Below are 6,968 nucleotides of genomic sequence, written 5' to 3'. Positions count from 1 at the left end.
TAAGATCATGGCATCTGGTCCCATCACTTCATGGGAAATAGATGGGGAAACAGTGGAAACAGTGTCAGACTTTATTTGTGGGGGGCCTCCAAAATCACCACAGATGGTGACTGCAGCCATGAAATTAAAAGACGCTTACTCCTTGGAAGGAAAGTTATAACCAACCTAGATAGCATATTGAAAACAGAGACATTACTTTGCCAAAAAAGGTCCTTCTAGTCAAGGCTATGGTTTTTCCAGTGGTCATGTTTGGATGCGAGAGTTGGACTGTGAAGAAGGCTGAGCGCTGAAGAATTGATGCTTTTGAACTGTGGTGTTGGAGAAGACTCTTGAGAGTCCCTTGGACTGCAAGGAGATCCAACCAGTCCATTCTGAAGGAGATCGATCAGCCCTGGGATTTCTTTGGAAGGAATGATGCTAAAGCTGAAACTCCAGTACTTTGGCCACCTCATGTGAAGAGTTGACTCATTGTAAAAGACTCTGATGCTGGGAGGGATTTGGGGCAGGAGGAGAAGGGGATGACAGAGGATGAGATGGCTGGATGGCATCACCGACTCGATGGACATGAGTTTGAGTGAACTCCAGGAGTTGGTGCTGGACAGGGAGGCCTGTCGTGCTGCGATTCATGGGGTCGCAGAGTCGGACACGACTGAGCAACTTAACTGAACTGAAGAGCAATTTAAATTAAATCAATAAAATGTATATTTTAAATTGCATAGGCAATGTACATGCTTTTTATTTTTCTATGAAAAATAAAGGAGATTATCTTATTCAAAGCATACTGCAACAAAGAGTGAAATAAAAACGCTAGAAAATTCTCCCTTTTCATGCAGTGAAATAAACGAAATTTCTACCTGGAAAATGATGATCTCATTAGCATCACTTCATAGATTAATGGCAGTTTTTTGTATGTACCCATTGATAAAAGACTCTTTCTGGCTTTTAATAAAGTACTGTTTGTTCCATAGAGGATTTTATAATCTCCCAATCTGATTCTTTTTAGAGTGGTTCAGTTGTTTTTTCCACTACAGTAATTTCCATTCATTCTCCAAACAATAATAATCTAAAGTACACTCTCGGTAGCACTGTAGACTTAGATTATTAATGGACTTTTAACTGTCCAAGTTTTGTGTTTTTTTTTTAACATAGCGATTTTCAAGAGTTAACTATTTTATTCCTTGACCAGAGAGAAACATTTATGTTATGAACACTTTTATTATAAAAGAATGTAGTACCTCCCAATACCCTGTATAACTTAATGCTATTGGTTGAATATTTTTCCAAACCTTCAGTTCAACTGAAATTATCAGGATCAGCTATTCATCAAGTTTGAGATACTTATTTTTAAAAGCAGAAGCTATTCATATTGTACAAGGCAGACAATATCATTTGTTCTTCAGTTTAAAAATCAGTGAAAAAAAAGTATTTTTCATGTCTTTTTGCCTTCTTTATCTCTCTTTATCTGTTCAGAAGAAAAATTAGTATTGTCATTAGGCACTGTGTACCTAAGGAAAAGTAGAATCCCTTGACAGATGTGCTGCTGCCGGATAAGGGGAGATGATGGACGAAAGTCACTTTACAGAAAGAATTTTCCAAAATAAGCCAGAGGAAGACATCCAGGATCTATTGGATGAGCTGCTGAGAAGATAAGGCCACAGCCCTGTGCCTTAAAGGAATGAGACCTGGGAACAGTAGGCAGTTGGCAACCAGATTTAATGAATTTAATCACCTCCTACTTCAGGAACTCTGAACTCACTGAAAGGACAGTAAAATGGATTTATTCTATTAAAATTTAATTTAATAAAATGTCGGAGGCTTTTGCTGCTTACAGGGAGAAACTCTGTTTAAACATTCATGCATATCAGAGGTGACAATCAGTACAACACTCATCAATCAGGAAGAACATTAGTGACTGCATGAATTCAGAATCCTTGAGGTGCCCTGAATTATACCAGGTACTAATCCTTCAGAGAGTGAATCATGGAGACTCGGGGATCTCTGATATAAAAGGTTAGTGAATATCTGCCAGGTTCAGTGTTTGTTATCAGTGCCTTCTAAATGAATATAAGCCCCATACAGCTTTTGATTTTGTACATACTTATTCCTTCTAATAGATAATGTTCAGGTTCTTTTTGACTAATGTCTATTTCTTCCTATCCTCCTAACCCTGATGCATTTTAAACAGGCGATAGTTCATCTCACTATCAAATTACAGCACTTAGATTACCCTTATGTTTTCCTCTCACTTCATATTTTGAGATTAACTTCCACAATGACACCATTGTCAAGGAATATAAAGTGATCCCCCTGTAGGTTGCATTTTCATCAATGATACCACTTTTTCTCACCATGGAGTTTGCAGATCACCCCCATTCTCCCTCCTGCAAATGGTGATTATTAAACTCACAAGAAATGTTTAATCAACTTACTTCACAGGCCAAAAATTAAATCTTATGTAGAAAGATATATCAGGGAAGGCAATGGCGACCCACTCCAGTACTCTTGCTTGGAAAATCACATGGACAGAGGAGCCTGGTAGGCTGCAGTCCGTGGGATCGCTGAGTCGGACACGACTGAGTGACTTCACTTTCACTTTTCACTTTCATGCATTGGAGAAGGAAATGACAACCCACTCCAGTGTTCTTGCCTAGAGAGTCCCAGGACGGGGGAACCTGGTGGGCTGCCGTCTATGGGGTTGCGCAGAGTCGGACACGACTGAAGCGACTTAGCAGCAGCAGCAGCAGCAGTAGAAAGATACATAATAATCAAAAATCAATATAAACATCTACACTCCCATCATCTTTCCACACTCACCTTCATCTTACCTAGGGGAACATTTTACTTAGAATATTTTTCCTTTCATCTGCTTAATATGTTAATAAAATTAATGAGGACAGTATTTGGGGACAGGGAAGAGAACCAGAATGTGAATACTCATATGTCATAATTCCTCTTACACACATGCATCTTGAATATGATTATATAAACTGACTGAGATACTAAAACTTGAAGGGGCCTTACATGCCACAGATGTTGAATGTGGATTTATGAGAAAAAAGAAAAGAACGGAAAATATTTATGTCTAGGAAGAGCTCTCCATCCACTAGATACCTCTGCCCTTCTCAAGCTATCATGGCTATGTCACACTGTGTAGTCAGCCACAGGTATGGCCAACTATCAGAACTGGAAAAGAAATGTAAATGAACTAAATTCCTTTAGACTTGCAGATGATTTTTGCACACATTCTAGAAATGGTACTATTCTTTCCTCTTTTAACCTAGGATGATAGAGCAAGCACATAGCTAGGAGAAAAAGAGCTTTACTGAATTTAGTCAATAAATGCTTTTCAGTACCTACTATGGGCTGACGCTAAATCACTTGAAATCCCTTTGAGAAATAGGTAAAGAAAGATACACCAGGTACTGGTTAGCCATTAGAGATGCTAGACAGAAAAAGATGATTATAATACAGTATTGATAAGTACCAAGATGGGGATAAGCAGTTGGGCTATTAGCTATCTGAGTAACACAGGAAGACAGCCCATGCAAGGAGAGGGGATAACTTTGGAAGTTTTCTGGAGTTACTGTTGCTGAGCTGAGTGACTACCAGTGAGCTCCTCAAAGGGAAGGTAGAAAGAATGCTCCAGTCAGTGGAGGTTTGAACTGTTGAAAGGAAACAGGCTGTAAAGTTGTAAAGGGCAAAGGAGGATCTGAATCTGAACTCCCTGGTTTAGCACCTATTGGGCCTGGGCAGATGACTTTTTTCTAAGTATCTACCCATTGGCAGCCTTAGAATGAGAGAGTGAAAAAGAGAAAAAACAACAACAACAATGCTTAGCAGCACTTAGGTACTTACACTCAGGAACTCTATACATCTGGAGCAAAAAATATCCAAGTTAGGTAATGATTATTGAGGTAGAAAAGAAAGTTGAACATTAAAGGACTGTCTGCTAGGAATTACTAGTTGTCGCAGGTTGTAATTTACAGAAGCAGATACCAAGCAGAGTATGGGATACAAGATGTTCATAAGGGATCAAAACATATGAAAGAAATGGTGAAATAGGATAAAGCAGAGGAAGAAGTCAAATTGCAAGGCAAGCACAAGAAAGCCCTGGCCAGCCCAGCAGAGAATTTGCAAGTGAGCAGTGCCTTTCAGAGTTACATACATGGGCCAAAATGGCCATGTCTTTATCTCTTTGCCTCACTCAGTTACAAGTGGACTGTCCCAGGAAAGACATGACATCAAACAAGGCAGCTCCCAGCTCCCGTTTGCTAAGACATGAATTCTCTGCATTTGGGCAGCAAGTATTTCCTTGAAGGGGGATCTAGGAGGCACATCTCTGTATCTATTCCAACAGCGTTCCCTAAAAGCATGTCCTCCCCCTGTTCTGGGTGAAAGCAAGATGGCACTTCTCAGACCCTGACAGATGGGCTGTGCACCTGATTATTTGTGGATAATGAAGACCCTACTTGCAAGTCTTCTGTTTCTCTCCTGCACCAAGGAGACTGTATGTTCCATATGGCAGAACCAAAGGGCAGAGGAGCCACCCTCCACCTGCATTGAAGACCAACTACATGGACATGATTCCAAAGAGTTCAACCTTCAGATGTAATACAGTGAGGAATTGTGTGATAAGCTCTTAAGGACGATGGTGACATGATTAGATCTGCCTTTAGAAAGATCAGTTTAGCTACAATATGCAAAATTTTGGAAAATCAATGAGGCAGACAACTCATTATCTACTACTGTTGGAGTGAGACAAACAGGGTAACAAAAGATTTCTAGTCAAAGAAAGAAAGTAAAGCCAGCTAGGGCTAACTATACTACTGATGACAGGTTGGATGAAGGTCAGAAAATGTAGTTTGTGAGGCTGGGGTCTCCTACTGTATTTCCCATAAGATCAGCTTGATAAAACAGTAAGAGCATTTAATGTTAACTAAATGCCTTTGTGCACTAGTCACTCTGCTACTCATTTTGCATGCATTGCCCCCTTAGCCATCACAGTCCTCCTATCTGCTTTGCTGGCAGAAACCCAGCTTTATGAAGGAGCTAATTTTTTTGTGAATCTTTAGGGGCCTTGCCTATCTCCAGGGCTAGATGTTAATCAGTCTATGCCAGTCACGATAATTTCATTTCCCTTATCATGTCTCAGAGAAACAAGACAAAGAGGAAAGTCTAGTGAGAGGCTTCTGGGATTGTTTTTCTCATAACTAACAAAAGGGAAATAAAATAGAGATTCACTTGTTCCTACCTTTGCCATTGCCATGTGATGTCTCTATGTTGGGAGCTATTTGTATTCTCTCTGGGCTGAAAGAGGGAAAGTCTAGAGATTCCCAGAGAGAGTGACCAGGAACCCTCACACCATGGAGCCTAGAAGGTAACCAACTCTGATAGAGCCGACCTTGGGACTTCCAATTATGCAATACCGCACATTCACATTATTCTCTTTGTTTAAGCCACTTTTAGTTTCTTCAGTGATTTCCACCTAAAGGATCCTAACTGATACACCTGTTTTAGTGTTAACAATGTTTGGTGGAGGTAGGAGAAGGAGCAAGGGAATGACCCAAGTTCCCGAAACCTACCAGAAAGAATAGGAAATCGTTTCACAATTTTGGTAGTCACCCCAGTGGAAGGACTAAAAGTTTAAATGCAAGTATTTGAGAAAATAATTTGCTTTTTTCACTCTCTTTTTTCCTGAGACTTGAGCTCAGGCTTTTACAACCTCATGTTTACTTCTCATATGTAAGTCACCCTTTGTTTCATGGGATTTTAAAGTCACTTCATGCTCTGGCCCTTAAATATTTCACTGGCTCCATTCACCACACCATGTGAAGAGTTGTCCTTAGCTCCAAATGTAACTGGTCAAGAACTGACTACAGAAATTCAGTCTTTCACTAGTGACTGGTGTGCAATTCTGTAACACCCAATAGTCATGCTCTGTAGATCACAGGACTGGGAATGGCGGTTTCTGTGGCTGCAGATTTTTGAAGGACTATGTTCTTTTGAACAGAAGACCCTGCAACCAGATTTTCATATTCTGTCTTTTGTTTCCACAGTCTCATCTGCTGTTCAGTCTCATCTGTTTTTCCATCAGGATAAAATTTTTTATTTGTTTTTTTCCTTCAATAAATACAACAAATAGTATAACCTTTAGAAAATTCATTCTTATTTTCACTTTATAGGATATAAGGCAAGATATCCCTGAAGAATATATAGAACTGGGAAAATTATGTGTTCCAAACCAGAAAATAAATCAAAGAATATTAATCAAATCTTAACTTGAGTCTGATCTTATTTTGCTGATTTTCTTTTGGTTCTACATTAAGCACAAAGAGAGCAATACATTCTTTTAGCATGATGTTATGTATCCCAAAATGAAATACTGTATTAATTATATATTAAATTCTTCTACTTGGGGTTTACATCCCATGGCTTCTTAAAGACTTTCCTCAAACACTCCCTCTCCTGCATCAATAATTTCTCATTTCTTGGTGGAATATTACCACCAGCATATAACTAAGCACTAATATTGGGTTTTTACAAACTAATCAAATAAAATCTCCCATGACCTTGATCTAAATTATCTTCCTACCACTGTTCCATTCCTTCTCAATTCATTGTAAATTTTTTTGATAAAGAGCCATGTCATAAGATCTTTCATATCCAATTCAATCAAGTTTTCATCCCTTCTATTCCAGAGGAAAAACCTTGTCAGGGTCACAAAAACAAATATCCGGTGGTTACAGTTCATTATTTAACCAGATCTTTCCACTGCTTTCTACATAGCTGGTCACCTTCCTTACTAAAACTTTCTCATCTCTTAACGTCTAGGACCCTATGTGCTTGTAACTGAGCGTCTGAACTATTAGCTGTTTCATCTCTTCTTTGCTGCTTCCTCTTCTCTTCAACTACTAGATGCCCAGGACATCTAGTAGTTTACATAGTTGTTTACTATGACTTCCACATCT

The sequence above is a fragment of the Bison bison genome, unplaced genomic scaffold (genome assembly GCF_000754665.1).
Source record: "Bison bison bison isolate TAMUID 2011002044 unplaced genomic scaffold, Bison_UMD1.0 scf7180017864235, whole genome shotgun sequence".
Classification (NCBI taxonomy): domain Eukaryota; kingdom Metazoa; phylum Chordata; class Mammalia; order Artiodactyla; family Bovidae; genus Bison; species Bison bison.
The sequence above is the reverse complement of the archived record's forward strand: the minus strand, read 5'-3'. Positions refer to the sequence as shown.